At 55.2% G+C, this 20906-nt stretch overlaps 2 pseudogenes across 2 annotated transcripts; one reads left to right on the top strand and one right to left on the bottom strand.

Moving 5' to 3' along the window:
• Nucleotides 1–9214: 9214 nt before the first annotated feature.
• On the bottom strand, nt 9215–9701 carry LOC309621316 (serine/arginine-rich splicing factor 3 pseudogene; annotated as a pseudogene). Its single transcript has one exon. The product of its transcript is annotated as a serine/arginine-rich splicing factor 3 pseudogene (transcript).
• Nucleotides 9702–14474: 4773 nt separating this feature from the next.
• Nucleotides 14475–17903, top strand: LOC309621314 (thimet oligopeptidase-like; annotated as a pseudogene). The gene is made up of 7 exons: nt 14475–14616; nt 14817–15192; nt 15272–15467; nt 16473–16524; nt 16631–16759; nt 17396–17534; nt 17748–17903. The product of its transcript is annotated as a thimet oligopeptidase-like (transcript).
• The last annotated feature ends 3003 nt before the right edge of the window (nt 17904–20906 follow it).

Below are 20906 nucleotides of genomic sequence, written 5' to 3'. Positions count from 1 at the left end.
TAACTTGGTTTTGACAGCAGTGCAAAAGCTATCAAGGAAGAATAGACTTTTCAAAAAATGGTACTGAAACAGTTGGACATCCCTCGACAAAAACAAACAAACAAACAATGAACCTTAACCTAAACCTTACACATCTTACACAAAAATTAAATCAAAGTGGATCATAATCTTAAATGTAAAAGCAGGACATTTTTAGAGAAAAAAAATAGGAGAAAATCTTTGGCATCTACAACTAGGTGAATAATTCTTAGACTTGACACCGAAAGTATGATCAATAAAAGCAAAAACTGATCAATTGGATCTCATCAAAATGAGTTAAAAATGCTTCATAGAAGATCCTTTTAAGTGGATGAAAACTCAAATTACACAGTGGGAAAACATATTTGAAAATCCCATAGGAGACAAATGACTTGTATCTATAATATACAAAGAACTCTCCAAACAACTTAAAAAAATCCAACTAGAGAATAGGCAGAAGACAGGAACAGACATTTCATGGAAGAGAATATACACATGGCAAAGAAGCACATGAAAAGATGTTCAACATCGTTAGCCATCAGGGAAATGCAAATTAAGACCATAATGAGATATCAGAGAATAACTAAAATTAAAGTATAGTGACAACATCAAATGCTAGCGAGTACGTAGAAAAATTATATCACATCACTGGTGGGAAAATAAAATGGTTTAGCCACTCTGAGAAACAGCTTGACAGTCTCTTTTAATCCTAAAAGTAGATTCACCCTACAATGCAGTAATTGTACTCTTGAGCATTTATCCAAAAGAAACAAAAACTTAATGAAGTTCCCACAGAAACTTACACATAAATGTTCATAGCAGTTTTATTTCTAATAGCCACAAACTGGCAACTCCCCAAATGTCTTTCAATGGGTGAATGTTGAAACAGATTGTGATAAAATCTTATGATAGAATACTACCGAGCAACAACAAGGAACAAATTATTAATATATGCAAAAATTGAAATGAACTTCAAGGGAATGATGCCGAGGGAAAAGTTTTTAAAAGCCAATCTCCGAAGATTAAGTAATTCATGATTATGTTTACATATTATTCTTAAAATAACAAAACTGTGGAGATGGAGAACAGATTAGAAGTTGCCAAGGGTTAGAGATGGGGGTAGAAGGTACAGCGGGGGAACTCTGTGAGGTTTTTGTGGTCCCAGTACAAATAATACAGCAATCTTGGTTTTAATCCCTAAAGATTTTTAAAAGCAATTCCTAGTAAGAGGTGTCCAGATATTTAGCAATGGCAGCAGATTAGAGGTATAGCTCCCCAACATGACAACTTCGAAAGAGATCTATACTATCAATACTAATTTAATGCATATGTTAATTTTTAAAAGGCCAGTCACAATACTTAAATGGTACATATCTTAACGATATTACTCTGGGTATCCAGCTATACCAGATGGACTAGCAGGATTTTCTGTCCATTCAATCTTATTTAAGATAGTAAATCTTATAATAAGACAGTTAAAAAAAGAAAAAGAAAAACAACAAACCTCAACTACAGTTGGATATTCTCACAGCAAGATGAGGTGAAAATACGTAGCAGCGGTTCAAAAGCTTAAGCAGTGGCACCTAAATTTGGCTGCACATTAGAATCCTCTGAAGCACTTTTTAAAAACCCTCACACCGACGGTTGGTCATGCTAGACCAATACAATCATTTTAACTCTCCTCAGACGATGCCAATGTCTAGCCAGAACGGAGAACCAGCGGACTAAGCAGAAGGGGATGTTTCTACAAAGATCTCTTAACAATAAGTCCTCTCACCCAATCAAGATTTACCTCCCCGCAAAGGGGTAAAGAAGGCTAGATGTTGTCCATACTTGCTTAGCTTTAATTAGCACTTGTGACTTGCCCAAAACCTAGATCATGTTTCCCCTAAATTTCATGTTATTCCCTAAGTTTATCAAACCCAAGGCTAAGGGGTTTGCCAGGATGAGATTTTAAGTGCTCACACAGGGGAAGTCCCTGGCAAACCAGGACAGCGGTCACTCTACACTGCAATGTAAAGCATCCTAAATAACCCTGCCACTGCTCCCAGATACTAGTCTGTGCCAACCAGTGGAGAAAAGGCATTCTCCATTACTACCATGGCAAATGCTACTGTACTTACCTTGGCTAGTCCCTATCTTTTCCAGGCGCCACTCCCCTTCACCTGCTGGTGGACGCTTCGGCCAGCTGACAATGCAGATATTTTCAAACTTTAAGGTGAATAAAAATCATCTGGAGGGCCTGTTGTAACAGAGATCACTGAGCCCCACCAGAGTTGCTGATTCCATAGGGCTGGGACCGGGCCCTAAAACTTGAATATCTAACACATTATCAGGGGATGCTGGGAAAGCTGGTCAGGTAATGGTAAAGCTGGCCAGGAAAAAGAAACCCGACGTGTCAGATCATAAAGTACGGAAGGGCAAGCCCGCCGGCAGTCCAGGCCGGGGGGAGGGGGCGGACCTGGGTCCCCAGCCCTACAGGGCCAACGGCAGACCGGCTCGGGCGCCCCTCGGAAGCGCGGGGTCCCCGCTGCCGAGTCTGTGCCCCCGGCCGGCCCCGGCTCCCCTCTGCCCACCCTGCGCGCGGGGGCTGCAAACAGCCGCGGAGAACCAGGCAGGGCGGGAAGGGGGGCTCCAAAGAGGGTCTGGCGACTTGAGTCGCTCCGTTACTCGGTGGGCTCAGCGCGCGCCGTGGGGGAAGAGAGGTGGAGGTCCGGGAAGAGGGGACGGGCGGCACTCACGTAGACCAGCAGCAGCCATGGGTAGACGGCGGGCTCGGCCACCACGGGCGACTCCAGCCTCAGCTTCTCCCCCACGTTTTCGCGCGCGGCCCCCGCACCAGGCTAGTCTGGCGGTTGGGGGAGGGGCGGGGCGCCGCCGGCGGGGGCGGGACAGGCGGGCGGGCGGGCGGGAGGCTGAGGGGAGGGAGCCTGGCCTGGGCCTCAGCCGGCGCCGCCGCCGCCGCCGGCCTGCTACCGTCCGGCCCCCGGCTCCCTCTTTGTGGTCACAGGCCCGGGGCCTCCAGCGCTGCTGCCAACTGGGGCCGGCGTGAGGCAAGCACAATGAGCCGGGGCCCGGCTGAACCACTCACTCGCAGCGAGCGCCTCCCGCCCCGTGGACCCGCCCCCACGCACGCACGTACGCACGTACGCACGCACGCACGTACGCACGCAAGCACGCACGCACGTCTTCAGCTGCCCCCCCCACCCCCGGCCACACCCACCGGCCCGAAGTGGAGACCCGGGGAGACCCCTCGGGGCCTGGGGTGGCGGGTTCGACTCCCGCCCTTGACGAACCGTGACACCTCCCCCCCAATATGTTTCTAGGTATTATATGTATATATGAATATACTATTATATACACACTTGCGTATGAATATATATGTGTATGTACATGCGCATATTTACATATAGGTGTGTGTGTGTACACATTGTATATATGTATGTGTATATATCTTATATATATGATATATGTATGTATATATACGATGAATTTCTATATACAGTACATATATATTTTTATGCTATATGCTTTTATATGTAGGTGTATATGTGTGTCTATATGTATGTACGTGTATGTATTGCATATATTATATGTGTATGTATGTATACTGTCTATATGCACACCTAAATATCTTTGTATGTGTGTATATACGTATGCTATATATGTACCTAGGTGTGTATATTGCATATGTTATACGTATGTGTACATACTGTATACATACCAACTATGCATTTTATATGTGTGTATGTATAGTGTATATGTATGTGTGTATTGTCTATATTGTGTGTATATGTGTGTATACATACTGTATATATACGAACTGCATTTTATATGTGTGTATATATGTATGTGTGTATTGTATATACTATGTGTGTATATGTGTGTACGCATACTGCATATGTACACAGCTGTATATTTTTGTATGCTTGTACATATGTACGTGTGTGTGTATATACACACACACCCCATATGGATTCTGTTTGTCTGGAGAACCCTCACTGATACGGACACTTATGACAATTGAGTACCTACTCTTTGCCAGCCAGGGAGCCAAAGGCTTGTCTTTCGGTGTCTCCCTTAAGTATCACGAGTCCCAGGAGGGAAGGTGATGCTGCTCCTACCAGTTGAGGTGCCTCAGGGTCAGTTAGGTGGACAGGGCGGGGGGCTGGAGCCTGGTGGAGCCCAGGTGGAGTTCTAGCAGCAGTACAGCCTAGCAGTCCCACTTCCCCGGGTGCTTCTCACAAAGACGCCGAGGGAGAGTCGGGATCTGAAGGAGGGAATGAGGAAGCTTCCGTGGGTCCGCAAGCCCAGACCAAGGCTGACTCGTCAAGAGTGTTAGAGGTCAGGACTGTGGTTACCCTGGGGGTGGGCTTACACAGAGCCATTCATATCCTGAAAAAGTATCCATTCTGCTCTTGTTTGTATGGTTACCCCCCTCCCCCAAATCTTTTAAAAACAGATTCTCTTGGTTGCTGGGAACACACACGGGGAAGTTGTGTGTGAGGGGGTATGATCCAGGGGACAGGGAGGATAAGCCCCCCACTCGTAGGGCAAGGAGTGGCTCAGCTTTGTGAGCTGAGGATGGCCCACGAGGTTCCAGAGAGAAGGGTCCCTGCTCCGTTCCTGCTCTGTGCACCCCATTCCCAGCCTGAGAAGCCCAGAGCCACCCCCCCCCCCGCAACACACGCACACCAGGGAGGAGAGCCAGTCACCCTGGCTCCCAGCCTCCGGCTCCAAGGCTCCCAGCACTAGGAGCTATTTTCAGCTTTCATGCCCTAGGACACGGCCAGAGCTATTGTCTCCGGAAACTCTCTGTCTGTCTCTCCCCCGGCCTCCCTCCCTTCCTCCCTCCCTCCTCTGCTTCTTCCCCTCCAGCTCCATCTGTCCTCCCCTCCACCCTGCATTTCTACCCAGGATGGCTCACAGACAGCTGCTCCCCGTGCCCACCTGCCACCATTCCATGGATGTCAAAGCAAGCCCTGGGGACTTCCCTGGAGGTCCAGTGATTAAGACTCCGAGCTTCCACTGCAGGGGACGCGGGTTCGATCCCTGGTCAGGGACATAAGATCCCACATGCCACACAGCACGGCCAAAACAAAATGAATAAATAAAGTTATAGTGATGAAACAGCCCTAGTGGTGCAAGGATGGGACGTATAGCTCTATGGTATAGAAAAAAGGTCCAGAAACAGATATATGAGAACTTGATATGATAGGAAGTGGGGAAATTAAGGAGTTTTCAATAAATGGCATTAGGACAATTGCATATCCATGTGGGGAAAAGTAAATTAGAAAAAAAAAAAAAACAAGCCCTGGTCAGGTGTGACCTTGGGCCCAGGGCCATTGGCACAGGTTGTCATGTGGGATGTTCTTCCTTAGACTCCTCCCTCCCTCCTGTGTCACTGTCACTTCCTCCAGAACCTTCCTGGACTCCCCTCCACAAGCCCGGGGTGTGCCCTCACCCGCCCTGGATCACCAGAATTCCAATCCCGGCCCACCCTTCCCCGCCAGGTAGAGAACTGTGCATGGTCAATAAGACCGTAGAGGTCATTGGCCATTGCTATTGCAGCTGGAATTGTTACTGTGTTTAGATAGGGTGACCAACACCCGCCCCCAGTTTGCCCAGGACCGCTCAGGTTTGAGCGCTGGAACTCTGGGGAAACTCTCAGTCCCGGGGAACCCCAGAAGGCTGGTCAGCCTATTTAGGACAGATCTTTCACTTGATCTCCCAACCCCCGAGAGCCAGAAAGGGAATCTCCCCCCTCCTTCCATTGTAACCTTCATTCATTCATCCACTCATCCCTTTATTCAACTCCTTTATTCAGCAAGTATTTATGAAGCATCTACTACACAGCAGACACTCTTCTAGGTGCTGGGGACATAACAGCATCCCTGTCCTCAAACAGCTCACGTTCTAGCGAGGGCAGCAAACAGTAAACTGAGAAGGTGTGATTTATTACATGGGGATGATGTCTCGGAGACCACTGCAGGGCAGGGGAGGTGGGAGAGGAAAGGGGCAGTTCTAAATGCAGGCGCTGACGGGATTGGGGCAGACCTTGCCCTGGGCCAGGCTGGTTGCTTCAACACAGCTGTCCTCGCCCAGAGCCATCCTGCCCCCGCCTCACCCAGTTCTTCCGTGATGTGTGGGGAAAATCTGTGGTTGTCACAACTGGGAGGGAGGGCCCCTGGAATCAAATGGGTGAGGCCAGGGATGCTGCTAAACCCCACACAGTGCCCAGGAGGGGCCCTCAGCAGAGGATGACCCGCCCCGAATAACCCCAGTGCCATGGGGGAGACCCTGCACTAGTATTATTCAGACCCGCTGGTGCCCCGATTCCTGCACAGGCAGGGACTCTAACCGGGTCACCTCTGTATCCCGAGGTGACCTAGAGTGGGGCAGCCACGAGGGCTGAGATGAGTATCGGGGGTGAAATGACAAACCTCTGCACCCACTCTCCCCTCCACACCCCAGGGGCGATGGTCTCTATCTCCTCCCCGTGCAGGTAGCTTTTCCCTGAGCCATTTCTTCTTGTCAAGGTCCCTGTCGCAGGTTGGGTTCCCCGAAGATGACGTTGAGAGCAAGGATTGGAGTGCAGGTGGTTGATGTGAGGCGTGCAGGAACAGATACAGCTGCCATAGGGTCCCACAATTCCACTCCCGGGCATAGATCCGGAGAAAACTCTAATTCAAAACTATACATACACCCCTGGCATTTCCCTGGTGGTCCAGTGGTTAAGAATCCATGCTTCCAGTGCAGGGGGCGTGGGTTCCATCTCTGGTCAGGGAACTAAGATCTCACATGCCGTGTGACAATAAAAGAAGAAAGAAAAAAGAAAGAAAGAAAGAAAGAAAGAAAGAAAGAGAGAGAAAGAAAGAAAGAAAGAAAGAGAAAGAGAGAGAGAGAAAGAAAGAAAGGAAGAAAGGAAGAAGGAAAGAAGAAAGAAAGAAAGATACATGCACCCCAACGTTCATTGCAGCACTATTTACAGTAGCCAAGACATGGAAGCTACCTAAATGTCCACTGATGGATGAATGGATAAAGAAGATGTGGTACATATATACAATGGAATATTATTCAGCCATAAAAAGAATGAAATAATGCTATTTGCAGCAACGTGGATGGACCTAGAGATTATCATACTAAGTGAAGTAAGTCAGAAGAGAAAGACAAATATCATATGATCTCACTTATATGTGAAATCTAAAATACGACACAAATGAACGCGTCTACAAAACAAAAACAGACTCACAGACATAGAGAACAGACTTGTGGTTGCCAAGGGGGAGAAACAGTGAGGGAGGGTTGGATTGGGAGTTTGGGGTTAGCAGATGCAAACTATTAAATATAGGATGGATAAACTACAACGTCCTACTGTCTAGCACAGGGAACTATATTCAGTATCCTGTGATAAGCCATAACGGAAAAGAAAAAAGTTTTATTTATAGGTTCCATCCCTAACTGAGCTGGCCCATCCCCTCCCATGTTTCTAAGTGCAGCCCGAGGCTGCAGACTTCCCACCGTGGTCTTCAGCTCCAGAGCAAGCCACCTGCGAACCACCCACATCTTCCCAGGGGCTGGCAACTCTCCTTTGCTACTGATTCCAAGACACATCCAAATAGCAAAAATGTGACCATGAAAAGAAACTCAGGCATGTTCAAATCAGGGAAATAACATTCTTAGCTCTGTTCAGTACTCGCTTAATTTTACAAGAGCTTAGAGTTACAAAAAAGTTGCAAAGATCTGTACAGAGTGTACAGAGTGCCGTGGACCCTGACCCAGTACCCCTATTTCCAACTCATTAGTACCTTAGTGTGACATGTTTATCCAACTAAGGAACCAAGATGGATACATTGTTATTAACTAAAGTCCACACTTTATTAGAATTTCCCTAGTGTTCCCCTAACATCCTTTTTCTGTCCCAGTCTCCTCTGGGCTGTGACATTTCTCAGACGTCGCTGGGTTTTGATACCTTGAAAGTTTTGAGGAGGACTGGTCAGGTATTTTGTCCCTCAATTTGTTAGTCTGTTTGTTTTCTGATGTTTTCTTATGGTTGGTCTGGAGTTATGGGGTTTGGGGCGGAAGACCCAGACAGAGATAAAAATGCCATTCTCCTCAGGTCACATCAAGGATACACACCATCAACGGGACTTATGACAAACGATTTTACCCTTGATCACCTGGCCAGTATCGTCTTTTTTTTCTTGCTGCGTTGGGTCTTCGTTGCGTGTGGGCTTCTGTAGTTGTGGCACGGGGGCTCAGTAGTTCTGGCTCCCAGGATCTAGAGTGCAGGCTCAGTAGTTGTGGCCCACGGGCTTAGTTGATCTGCGGCACCTGGGATCTTCCCGGACCAGGGCTTGAACCTGTGTCCCCTGCATTGGCAGGCGGATTCTTTTCTTTTCTTTTTTTCTTTTGCAACCAAAACGTTAATCCCAAGGATTCTCACAAAACATATTACAAATGACAGCATGAAAAAAAAAATTGCACAGTAACTCAAAGTTCAGCTCTACAATATACTCTTAATCTGGCAGGACATTGGTATCTTGATAATCTCAAATTTCCAAAAAATATTACAAAGAGCTATGTATTCATGTACAGCAATCACAGAGGGGACGTATGACCTAACTCAAAGGTAAACTAACTTCCTTGAAACTTCTTAGATTTTAAACTCCCTGGACAATCTCTTGTCCGGTGTGAAGACTAGTGGAATTTTTAAACCTCTAATCTAGGGTAAGGGTGCGGCTTTCATTTTTACCTGCTGGCTTGGGTTCACAGCACCTTTTAAAGACTGCTTGCTTAACTACAGCTGCATACCATATCCCAGCTACAGAAAGTCTTTTCAATGTTTGCCAGTGTTGTTTCCATAATAGTAAACATCACACTTTAGGTGGGCAGGAGTTAGAGTTTTATTATCAGTCTAGGCAAGACCAAAAATTCAAAGCAAGTTCAATTTTGCTTAAGGGAACATTGTAAGGTAACAATTCTTCATATTACATGCCTCCCAGGACCCATTTCAAACCATAGAGAATGACACCTTTATGTGTCACTGTCCCAAGAGACAAACAAATGTGAACAACTAAAACATTTAAAAAGTGCACCAAGCTTCGGAAGTCTCAAACAAAACTTGAATTTTCTGTACATACTCCTGCCAAATGAAGTTATTGCCTGTACACCACTCCTCTTGCAAAGTGGTCTTCTATTTCCTTTCATCTGACCTAGATCGGCTAGGAGACCTAGAGAAAGATCAGGACGGCTTGTGATTTCTCTCTTGGGACAGGGATCTCTCTCTTCTCCTATATCTAGAAAGGGACCTGCTCTGGCTGACGGAGAAGGCTCTCCATCTTGGAGATGTGTGGGAGGTGGAGGACTCCTCCTCCCATAATCATCTCGAGGGCGACGACCCCAAGAAGGAGGCGGTCACGATTTCGACTTCTCTTTTCCCCATTCGACAGGTCCACTCTTACTCGGCAGCCACATAGTGTTCTCCCATCTAGTTCTCGGACAGCATCGGCTGCATCTCGGGGATCTTCACATTCAACGAGAGCGAAGCCGGGAGGGTTTTTAGCACCCCACACACTTCAGAGTGGTCCATAATAGCCTAAAGCTCGTTCCAATTCAGCCTTGTTACCACTGTTTCCAAGATTCCCTACATAAACTTTACAGTCCAACGGACAGGAATCACGTTGCAAGACCCTCGTGGCTCCTGGGTTTCACGGGCCACAGGGTGGTCCCGGGCCTCTAGAATCTGGTAGCTGAATCTGCTCGCACAAGCTGTCCTGTGGGGATGCGTTTTCCCCTATGTGTCCAGCCCGGGGCCCTGCTCTCTTGGCCCGGCCTCCCGGGTGAGAGGGTGAACCCCAGCTCCCTGGAGCAGACACTCAGAGCCCTGGTGACCGGACTCACGGCTGACGGGGCTGGAGCGGCGGCTGGACACGTGTGGCCAGCCTGGTGGTGTTTGGCCCCGTCTGCAGTTCCAGTTCCAGCTGAGAAAGAGCCTCCCTGTGTTACTTTCTCCTGGTTGTGTAAGGATCCCCGGTGTCATTTGACAGAAATGTAGACGGTGTGTTCTTTCTCTCTTTTCTCCCTGCTTCCTCTCCTCCCTCGCTGCCTCCCTCTCTCCCTGTACCTCTTTCCCTGTTCCGCTCTCCCTCTACCTCTTTCCCACTCCCTCTCTCGCTCTCCCTCTGTCTCTTCCTCTCTCCCTCCCTCTCTCCCTCTCCCTCCCTCTCCCTCTCTCTTTCCTCTCCCTATCTCCCTCTCTCCTCTCTCCCTCTTCCCTCTTCCTCTCCCTCTTCCCTCTGCCTCTTTCCTCTGCCTCTTTCCTCTCCCTCTTCCCTCTCCTCTTTCCCTCTCCTTCTCTCCCTCCCCCTCTCTCCCTCTCCCTCTCTCCCCCCTCTCTCTCCCTCTTCCTCTCTCCCTCTCCCCTGTCTCTGCCTCTCCCTCCGTCTCTCCCTCTGGGAGGGAGTGAGGGAGATGGAGAGATGGAGGGAGCGGGAGAGTTGGAGGGAGAGGGAGAGGGAGAGGGAGAAGAGGGAGGAGAGGGAGGGAGGAGACGTCTCTCCCTCCCTCTGCCTCCCTCCCTCTCCTCTCTTTCCCTCTCCCTCCGTCTCTCCGTCTCCCTCACTCCCTCTCAGAGAGGGAGAGACGGAGGGAGAGGCAAAGACAAGGGAGAGGGGGAGAGGGAGAGAGGGAGGGGGAGAGAGAGGGGGGAGAGAGGGAGAGCTCTCTTCCTCCCTCCCTCTCCCTCTCTCCTCCTTCTCTCCCTCTCTCCCTCACCCTCTCTCCCTCTCCCTCCCTCCATCACTTTCCCTCCTTCTCCCTCTCCCTCTCTCCCTCCCAGAGAGGGAGAGACAGAGGGAGAGGGAGAGGGGGGAGACAGGGACACGGAGAGGGAGGGAGGGAGGGAGGGAGACAGAGAGGGAAGCAGGCACCCTCTCGCCTTCTCCCTCTCCCTACCTCCTTCTCCGACTCCCCCTCTCCTCTCCCTCTGTCTCTCCCTCTCCCTCCCTCCCTCTAGGAGAGGGAGAGGGAGAGGAAGGGAGGGAGAGGGAGAGAGGGAGGGGAAGGGAGACGGAGAGGGAGAGACGTCTCGTCCTCCTTCCCTCTCCCTCCCTCGCCCTTTCCCTTCCTCTCTCCCTCTCCCTCCCTCTGTCTCACCCTCTCCCTCCCTCTGTCTCTCCCTCTCCCTCACTCCCTCCCAGAGAGGGAGAGATGGAGGGAGAGGGAGAGACGAGGGAGAGGGGGAGAGGGAGAGAGGGAGGGGGGAGAGAGGGAGAGGGAAGAGGGAGAGTGGGAGAGAGGGAGAGAAGGAGGAGAGAGGGAAAGGGAGGAAGAGACCTCTCTCTTTCTCCCTCTCTCCGTCTCTCCCTCTCTCCCCCTCTCTCTCCCTCTCCCTCTCTCCCTCTTCCCTCTCTGCCTCTTCCCTCTGCCTCTTTCCTCTCCCTCTTCCCTCTCCTCTTTCCCTCTCCTTCTCTCCCTCCCCTCTCCCTCTGGGAGGGAGTGAGGGAGATGGAGAGATGGAGGGAGCGGGAGAGTTAGATGGAGAGGGAGAGGGAGAGGGAGAAGAGGGAGGAAAGGGAGGGAGGAAACGTCTCTCCCTCCCTCCCTCCCTCTCCTCCCTCTCCCTCTCCCTCCGTCTCTCCGTCTCCCTCACTCCCTCTCAGAGAGGGAGAGACGGAGGGAGAGGCAAAGACAAGGGAGAGGGGGAGAGGGAGAGAGGGAGGGGGAGAGAGAGGGGGGAGAGAGGGAGAGCTCTCTTCCTCCCTCCCTCTCCCTCTCTCCTCCTTCTCTCCCTCTCCCTCCCTCCATCACTTTCCCTCCTTCTCCCTCTCCCTCTCTCCCTCCCAGAGAGGGAGAGACAGAGGGAGAGGGAGAGGGGGGAGACAGGGACACGGAGAGGGAGGGAGGGAGGGAGGGAGACAGAGAGGGAAGCAGGCACCCTCTCGCCTTCTCCCTCTCCCTACCTCCTTCTCCGACTCCCCCTCTCCTCTCCCTCTGTCTCTCCCTCTCCCTCCCTCCCTCTAGGAGAGGGAGAGGGAGAGGAAGGGAGGGAGAGGGAGAGAGGGAGGGGGAGGGAGACGGAGAGGGAGAGACGGAGAGACGTCTCGTCCTCCTTCCCTCTCCCTCCCTCGCCCTTTCCCTTCCTCTCTCCCTCTCCCTCCCTCTATCTCACCCTCTCCCTCCCTCTGTCTCTCCCTCTCCCTCACTCCCTCCCAGAGAGGGAGAGATGGAGGGAGAGGGAGAGACGAGGGAGAGGGGGAGAGGGAGAGAGGGAGGGGGGAGGGAGGGAGAGGGAAGAGGGAGAGTGGGAGAGAGGGAGAGAAGGAGGAGAGAGGGAAAGGGAGGAAGAGACCTCTCTCTCTCTCCCTCTCTCCGTCTCTCCCTCTCTCCCCCTCTCTCTCCCTCTCCCTCTCTCCCTCTCCCTTGTCTCTGCCTCTTCGTCTCTCTGTCTCTGGGAGGGAGTGAGGGAGATGGAGAGACGGAGGGAGAGGGAGGAGAGGGAGCGAGGAAGAGGGAGAGAGGGAGGGAGAGAGGGAGAGAGGGATAGAGGGAGGGAGGGAGAGATGTCTTTGTCTTTCCCTCCCTCCATCACTCTCTCCCTCTTCCCCCTCCCTCTCCTGCTCCCTGTCCCTCTCCCTCCCTCTATCCCTCTCTCCCTCTCCCCCCTCCCTCTCCTGCTCCCTGTCCCTCTCCTTCCACCTCCTTCCCTCTCTGGAGAGGGAAGGAGGTGGAGGGAGAGGGTGAGGGAGAGGGAGCACGAGAGGGAGAGAGGGAGAGGGAAAGAGGTATAGGAAGAGCGGAACAGGGAAACAGGGACAGGGAAAGGGGGACAGGGAGAGAGGGAGAGGGAAAGAGGGAGAGGGAGAGCAGAGCAGGGAAACAGGGACAGGGAAAGAGGGAGGCAGAGAGGGAGATGGAAACGGGGAAAGGGAGGGGGGACGGATAGAGGGAGAGGGAGAGAGGGACAGGGAAAGAGAGACAGGGATGGAGGGAGGGAGAGAGGGACAGGACAGGGCAAGAGGGACAGGGAGAGAGGGAGGGAGAGAGGGAGGGAGAGAGGCAGAGGGAGAGATGGAGGGAGAGTGAGAGGCAGGGAGGTAGAGGGAGGGAGGGAGGGAGGGAGACAGAGAGGGAGACAGGGAGAAGGGCTGATGGGGGCTCCCTCCCCCTCCCATCCTCTGCCCACTGCTTTCTCTTTTTTCTGCTTCAACAAACACCAGGCGCCTTTCAGATCAGCCCTGAAGTCAACGTTGATGCTTGGGACGGCCTGACCTCCCCGCTGCCTTCCAGCCCAGGACCACAGCTGGGAGATGAAGTCTGCGGGGCCCTGGGGGGGGGCGGCGGCGGCGGAGGTGGTGGAGGCAGGCACCTCCTCTGACGCCCAATCTCTCCTCGTTTACGAGGCAGCCGCCAGCTCCCCTCCCTGACTCCCCAAGATTTGGGGCCATTTTAATATGTGTCGATAATGCCATGAGCTACTATTTAACTTTTCCACGAGGACCCATCTCCCGAAATGCAGTGGTTTTCAGGCTTGGCTGCACTAGAGAACCCCCAGGGAAAGGAGAGACGTCTGTACCTCCCTCTCTCTCCCTCTCCCTCCGTATCTCCTTCTGGCTCTCTCCCTCTCCTTCTGGGGTGATGCCCGATGAGCTCAGATTCGCAGATGTTCCCCCCATCCCCTCTCTGTGCCTTGCGTGGGGCCTGGGCCTTCTCACTGTGGCCCGGGAACAGCCTCGACATTCAGACATCGGTTCCTGCAAGGACACTTGCGTTTGGTCCATACCGCATGTGGCTGCAGTCTGTGCTTCTCCCGTTTAGCATCTTCAGTAGATGGGGGCTGTGCATGAGCCCTTCATCTTCCCCGCAGACACCACTGGTGCTTGCTCGGCCTCGCGGGTGATGTCCACGGGGGACAGACCTGTGTCCCCACCTTCTTGGGCTGCAGACAGGCCACGTTGGTCCTGTGGTGACTGGGGGCTCCCAGGAGAACCCCACCGCAGACCCAGAGAGGTGGCCCCAGAGAAGGTGGCGTACGCCTGGGGCCAGGCCTCACCAGCCAACCACGGGGCACCTGCAGCAACAGGTCTCTCGCCGTCCAGGGGCTGGGTGTTCGGGCGCCGTGGGGATGAGCTGCTGTCTGCACGGCAGCCAAGTTTGTATTGTTGAGCCCGGGGAGGCCCCTGGGTGGCTCCTGGAGAGCCTGGTCACATTTCTTCCTGCCCTTGGCCTTAGAGCTCATCATGGTTCACGCCGTTTCTGGTTCCAAAAGGACCTGTGTTCATAAAGACCACATGTTAGGACAGCACCAAAGTGTCTAGAAATCCAGGCCAGGAGGAGGAGGGAGGGGGTTTGGCTGTGCCCGCCAGTGGCCTGAGAGCCCTCCCACCCACAGAGACCTGGCCCGGGGCCTGTGGGGAGGGCGTGGCCCACGGTCCCCAGCGCTGGCTGTCTCTGGGTTCCAGGAGAACTGCGCGATCCTCGGGGAGCTGGTAAGGCTGCAGGCTCAGAAGTCCCGCCTGCTGGGATTCAGCACGCGTGCCGACTCTGTGCTGGAGATGAACATGGCCAAGACCAGCCAGGTGGTGGCCACTTTCCTAGGTAACCCCGCCTCCCCGAGTCCCAGTGGGGACGGGGGTCAGGTGGACCTTGACTGGACGTGGTGCTGCCTGAGACCCCACTGTGTCAGCCCTTGGGGGTCGCCTTCCCCAACCCTTCATTCTGCCTCGAGGGGCGTGGGGTGGGGGGCGGCTGGGCGGCTGCCACAGGGACATAGCTGAGCCTCTCCCCTCCGCCCGCAGATGAGCTGGCCCAGAAGCTGAAGCCCCTCGGGGAGCAGGAGCGGCCCTGATCCTGGAGCTAAAGAAGGCTGAGTGCCAGAGGCGGGGCCTGCACTTTGATGGGCCCATCAACGTCTAGGACCTGCGCTACTACATGAACCAGGGGGAGGAGACGCGTTACCACGTGGACCAGTACCTGCTCAATGAGTCCTTCCCCATGCAGGTGGTCACGCGCGGGCGGCTGGGCATCTCCCAGGAGCTGCTGGGGCTGACCTTCGACCTGGAGGAAGGCGCCAACATGCGTCACGAAGATGAAGATGTGAGGCTCTACACGGTCCGGGACGTGGCCTCGGGCAAGGTCATCCATCAGCAAGTTCTACCTGGACCTCTACCCTCGGTGCATGCGTGGGGGAACCTGTCGGCCGTGGGCCGGGGCTCCTCTGTGGTAGCGGGGCCTCACCCGCGTCCCTCCCCAGGGAAGGGAAGTCCGGGCACATGGCCTGCTTTGGCCTGCAGCCGGGCTGCCTGCAGCAGGACGGGAGGCGCCAGATTGCCATCGCGGCCATGGTGGCAAACTTCACCAAGCCTACGCCCAACCCGCCCTCCCTGTTCCAGCATGATGAGCTGGAGACCTACTTCCATGAGTTCTGGCAAGCGATGCACCAGCTCCGCTCCCAGGAGGGTGCGGGCGAGGGGCTGAAGGCAGGGGGCGGGGAGGGCCCGGGCTCTCCCGTGGTCCTCAGGCAGGCCCTCGCCACGGGATTCTTCCGCTGATGTCACCCCGCACGAGGAGACGCCCTCGGTGTCAGTTTCCATCATCAAACCCCACGCACTGGGCGCGTAAACAACGGAAGTGGATGTCCTCGAGACTCTGGAGGCTGGAAGTCCCAGATCAAGGAGTCAGGACTGGTTCCCTGCATGTTAAATACAGGTATTCAAGAGTTGCCTTTAAAAAAGACAAAATAGAAGAAAGGAACGTTGCATGCAAGGCTGGTGAGTGATGAGTGATGAGAACCAGAGGTTAGGCTCTGGGGCCGGGAGCACCACGCCCTGTGAGGCCCTGGGGCTGCTGCCAGTCTCGGTGGAGGCTCAGCAAGTCCCAGTGACTTCCCAATGTGGGGGGGGGTCCCCAGATGAGCGTCTGGGCCCAGGACCCAGTGCTCGTTCAGTCTTCCTGCAGTCAGCCCTTCGTCCTGAGAGCGATGCTCTCACAGACTGCAACCGGAGCGCGTGGGGACACTTTACTGAGCTGTGCAGCCGTCACTACTGCCCTGTTCTGGAACATTTCCCTCACCCCAAAAAGGTCCCTCACGCCCTTAGTTATCATTCCCTCCCCTCCCCTGTCCCTGACAACCAGGAACCCACTCTGACTCTGTGGATCTACCTGTTCTGGACGTTTCCCCTCAGTGGGGTCACACCCTGTGTGTCCTTCTGTGTCTGACTTCTCTCGCTGAGCACCGTGTTCTCACGGTGCATCCACGTGGCAGCGAGTGGCAGGGCTTCACACCTTTGCGTGGTCGAGGGCCGGAAAAAAGACAAACGAAAAGAAGGGCACGTTGCCTGCGACTCTGGTGACAGCCGGGGATGAGAACCAGAGGGTAGGCTCTGGGGCCGGGAGCGCCGCGCCCTGTGAAGCCCTGGCGCTGCTGCCAGTCTCGGCGGGGCACGAGCAGCGCCGTCCCCCAGGAGCTGCTGGACAAGCTCATCAAGTCCCGGCTGGCCAACCCCCGTGCGGCCGGGCCGAGGGAAAGGAAAGGGGCTCCCGGACCGCCCGGCTGGAAAGCGCGGCCTGGACACAGTGCCAGCGCCCCCGTCTCCTTCCTCCCGCCCTCCAGGCCTCTTCAACCTGCGCCAGATCGTCCTGGCCAAGGTGGACCAGGCCCTGCACACGCAGACGCCCTCGGACCCGGCCTAGGACAATGCCCGCCTCTGCCAGGAGATCCTCGGGGTCCCAGCCACGCCAGGTAGCCAAGCGCACGCCGGGCCCACCTTAGCGGTCGGTTGGCGGCTACTGCCCAGGTCAAGAGGATCCTCTGGTGGTGTGTGAAGGGGGACCGACTGACGGGCTCTGGTCGAGGCTCGCTGACCTCTGGCCTCTTCCTGCCTGGGTTCCTGGGCTGGTCCCTCCAGCTGTGGCCCGCGGAGTCCGAGGGTGGGCTGGGCGTATCTGCACGTGCTTTCTGGAGAGCCTGGAAGAGGCAGGAGAGGGCTTCATACCCTGGACGGAACGCGTCGACGAGGTTTGCCCGAGCGTGTCGGTGCGGAGACGCAGTTCACTCCCTCGTGAGCGCTTTAACCCGCGCTCTCCCCGTGCTGGAGGGCGAGCCCTGACTCATCCCTCGGAGCCTCGGGCAGCTGTCCCTGTAAGAGGCTTAGGGGTGAACCCTCGTGAGCTTCAGCAGAAAGTCGGCAAAGATTGATTTGTGTCCCTCCACTGAGTTGCCCGCAAGGTCCCCGTTTTCTAGAAGTGTTGGGCCAATACTCCCTCTAGTGGCAGGGGACTCAGACAGGGCTGCTTTGAGGCCCCAAGCTCTGGGCTCTGGGGAAGGGGCACGGAGCGGCCAGGGGGCCGGGCAGGAGCCTCTCCGCATGTGTCCCAGGGACCCACCTGCCTGCGACCTTCGGCCACCTGGCAGGAAGCTACGACGCCCAGTCCTATGGCTACCTGTGCAGCGAGGTGTACTCCGCGGACACGGTCCACACACTCGTTTCAAGCAGGAGGGCGTCCTGAGTGGCAAGGTGAGAGGCCGGCCTGCCGTGCAGACCAACACGGAGGTCCTTGGCCTGGGCCTAGATGCTTGTGCCGCCCGCCTGGGCCTGCCAGGCTCTGAGGGCCCTGCCCAGAACCCCCTGCTCCCCTGCCCTTTGTTGAGTCACAGCAGAGGTGGCCACACCCACACCCTCCGTGAAGGGGGTGCTCCACCCTCCTGCAGCCCCGCCCCCTCTCCTCAGGTTGCCATGGACTACAGAAGCTGCATTCTGAGGCCAGGGGGCTCCGAGGATGCCAAGGGCATGGTGAAGCTCTTCCTGGGTTGTGACCCCATGCAGGACGCCTTCCTCCTGAGCAAAGGGCTGCAGGTTGAGGGCTGCAAGCCGCCGGCCTGCTGACGGCACGGGGTTTTGCCCCCCCAGGCGGGCCGGGTGCCTTAGCGCCCCGTCGGGGCGGGGGAGGGGCCGTGTGTCCTCCCAGCCCCCGAGTCCCCGGCGGCCGGCCTAGGCCAAAAGTCTCCACCTGGAAGTGTCTGGAAAGCCTGGCATCAAGGCTCCCCCTTGTTGCACTAATGCAATCCCTTCCTGGGGAGCTTTCCTGGTAACAAAACGGTTCTTTGAAAACGCAGCCATTAATAAAAAAGACTCTACTCCTGGTCTCTGCCTGCCGTCCCTTCCACCACAGGAGTGGCATGGGGGCCGTCACACTGGGGGGGGTTCTGACCTTGGTCGGGGATCAGCCCTGGGGCCGTGGTGACGCGTCTGGGTCACTGGGAGACGGCTGAGCTGTGGGGTGAGTTCAGACGGGGATGGTGCCCCGCACCCCGACCGGGCAGGCTCTCCAGTGAGGGGGTGTCAGTTTCCTGCCGGCCTCTCGCCCGTCTCTGTTTGGCATCTCGGGGGCTGTGACTGGCTGGAGCTGGTTCTGGCGGTGGGCACAGCTGCGGGAAGCCCGGCTGTGGCTGTCCCTGTCCCCGTGTCCTGTCCTCCTGCTCACGGCCGGCCGGCTGGCTCCCTCTGGTCATCGGCAGCTGCTGAAGTCTGGACCACAGCAAGGGGCCGCCTTCCTGGGTCCTAGCAATTCTTCCCAAAGGCCTTAGGGATGTGTTTTGGTGGCAGTAGGAATTCAGAGAGGGTGCTGCACCACTGGAGCGGTAGGGTGGCTCTGGACCGTCCCGTGTGTCCTTCCCTGGCCTTTGAGCTCCTTGGGAGCCCTGCCTCCACAAAGGACGCCAGGCAGCAGAACGAGGGCGCGGGCGGCGCCCCGACCTTCTCCCCGTGGCCCAGGCGGGCAGGCCGTGCCACGCTCTGTCCTCTCCTCAGCCTGCCCGCCCGTTCTGTTGTTATTTTACCGAAGAGGACACAGACATTCAGAGAGGCTAGGGTCCATGCCTGAGGTCTCATATCCAGTAAGTGTCAGAGCCGGGGTTTGAACCCAGACAGCCTGTCCCGGAGACCGCGCCCTAACCTCTACACAAACCACCTCCTGGTTCCCTTTATTAGCACAAGACTCATTTCCCTGACAAGCCCAGGCCCCATAAAGGCAACCCTGCCTCCCCCACGTGACCAGCCCTTGCCAACTACTCACCCCAGTGGCAGAGGGACGAGCCACACAGGGGACCCGCCCATCTTGGCCATGGGGACACAGACACCCACTCACACCCAGAAGGACCTCCTCTTTACCTTAGGCCACACGCCCATGCCGAAGGAGCTGCTGTCTGCCAGCTGGTGCAGGTACAGTTCTGTCCTGGAAACAGAGAAGGGACCAGAAGTAAGGGAGGACCCACCCACACCAGTGGCCTGGCAGGGCAGGTGGGCATCATGGCACGGGGCTCCACAGAGTGCCCCAGGTGGCCCCGGGGTCTGCCTCAGGCCCTGGCCCTGCCTCCCGAATATTCCTCACTTGCTGCCCTCAATGGGCCCTTCTTAAGTGAAGGCCTTCCAGAAGCTTCCTTACTCCTCAGTTACCCTGCTCTGAAAACTGGGAGTTTCCTCCCTAATCTGCCCTCTCTCCAAAGGGTAAGGTGCCCCTCTGGCCTTAGCCAGGAGGCTCAGGACAGGTTGGGCCTGCCCTTCAGACGGGGGTGGAAGGCAGGAGACAAATGATGGGGGACGCAGAGGCAAATTGAAAATTATCACCCCTCGCCTGGGGTGAGCACTCCCTGGAGCTTCACTAGATAGAACCTTACTCATTCGTTCAACAGATGAGGAAACCAAGGCTCAGAGACAGGGAGCCACATGTCCAAGAATTCCCAGGAGTCAGCGAGGGGCAGAGATGACTCCCTGGGCCACCTCCCCCAGAAGGCCCTCCCAGATGAGTCTTGTGGCTTCTCTGCTGTTCCACCTGGTGCCTCCTCGCCCTGAGCTACCTCAGGTGCACCCAAGGCTCTCACAGAGTTTAGGAGCTTCTGGAAGATTTGGGGTCTGCTGTTCCTTGCCCACCTCCCACGCTGCTGTCAGAACCTGTACCAAAATGTCACCGTCACAGCAGACATCCACCACCACCCCCCAGCGTGTATAAAGAGCCATATGTGAATTATCTCACTTAATCCTGTAAGGTCAGCAGTCAAGGTACTATTTCCACTTTACAGAGGAAGAAACGGAGGTTCAGAGCAGGTGACACCTGGCCAGGTTCACCCAGCCCAGGAGCAGTACCAGGCAGCAAGAATCAGAGGCCAGATTCCTAACCACTGGGCTCCACTGCCTCTCACCTCTGGGCAGAGGCAGGGCTGGGGCCCTGGAGAGCGGAGGCCCTTTGTCTCACTGCCCTCGGCTGTCCCTGCTCAGCCCAGTCGCTCACCTGAGAGCCAGGTCCAATCCGGATAGCATCTGGGAGAAAACCTCGAAACTGCCTTCCCCTTCCAGCTGCCGGGCCACGTGGCTCTTCTCCAACAGCATCGTCTGCCAGGGGAGAGGACAGGCGCCGGTCAGCACGAGGCCCCGCTAGGCTGCCCGCACACCCCCACCAACCCCCAGGCCCACTCTTCGAGGCAGCACCTCAGGCCCCAACTTGGCTGGACGCCTCCAAATCAAAACGTGCCAGGCCTTTGTCTCACTGATTCAGCGTCCACGCAGGCAATCAACGAATGCAACGGGCTCATTCCGATGAAGGAATCCAAGGGTACTAACAATTAACCCAGAGCCGCCCTCCAACACACTCTTATGCAACCGAAGCCCTTAATAACTTGACCCACATGGTGATGCACGGTAGACTTTCAGGGCCGGGACAGAAAGGGATTTATCGTGCACCAGCGAGTCTGGGTATTCTCCTAGCTCCGCATACAAACAACCCTTCTCATAACCTAATCCTGTTTTCTGTTCAAACAGAATGTTGGCGGGGGCTGGGGGGGGGGGGGGAAGGGGAGGAGCCAGGTGATTTCAGAGAGAGGAACAAACAGGCCA

The sequence above is a fragment of the Balaenoptera borealis genome (assembly GCF_965194805.1).
Source record: "Balaenoptera borealis genome assembly, contig: HAP1_SCAFFOLD_277, whole genome shotgun sequence".
Taxonomy (NCBI): Eukaryota; Metazoa; Chordata; class Mammalia; order Artiodactyla; family Balaenopteridae; genus Balaenoptera; species Balaenoptera borealis.
This window is presented reverse-complemented; position numbering and strand designations above follow the sequence as displayed.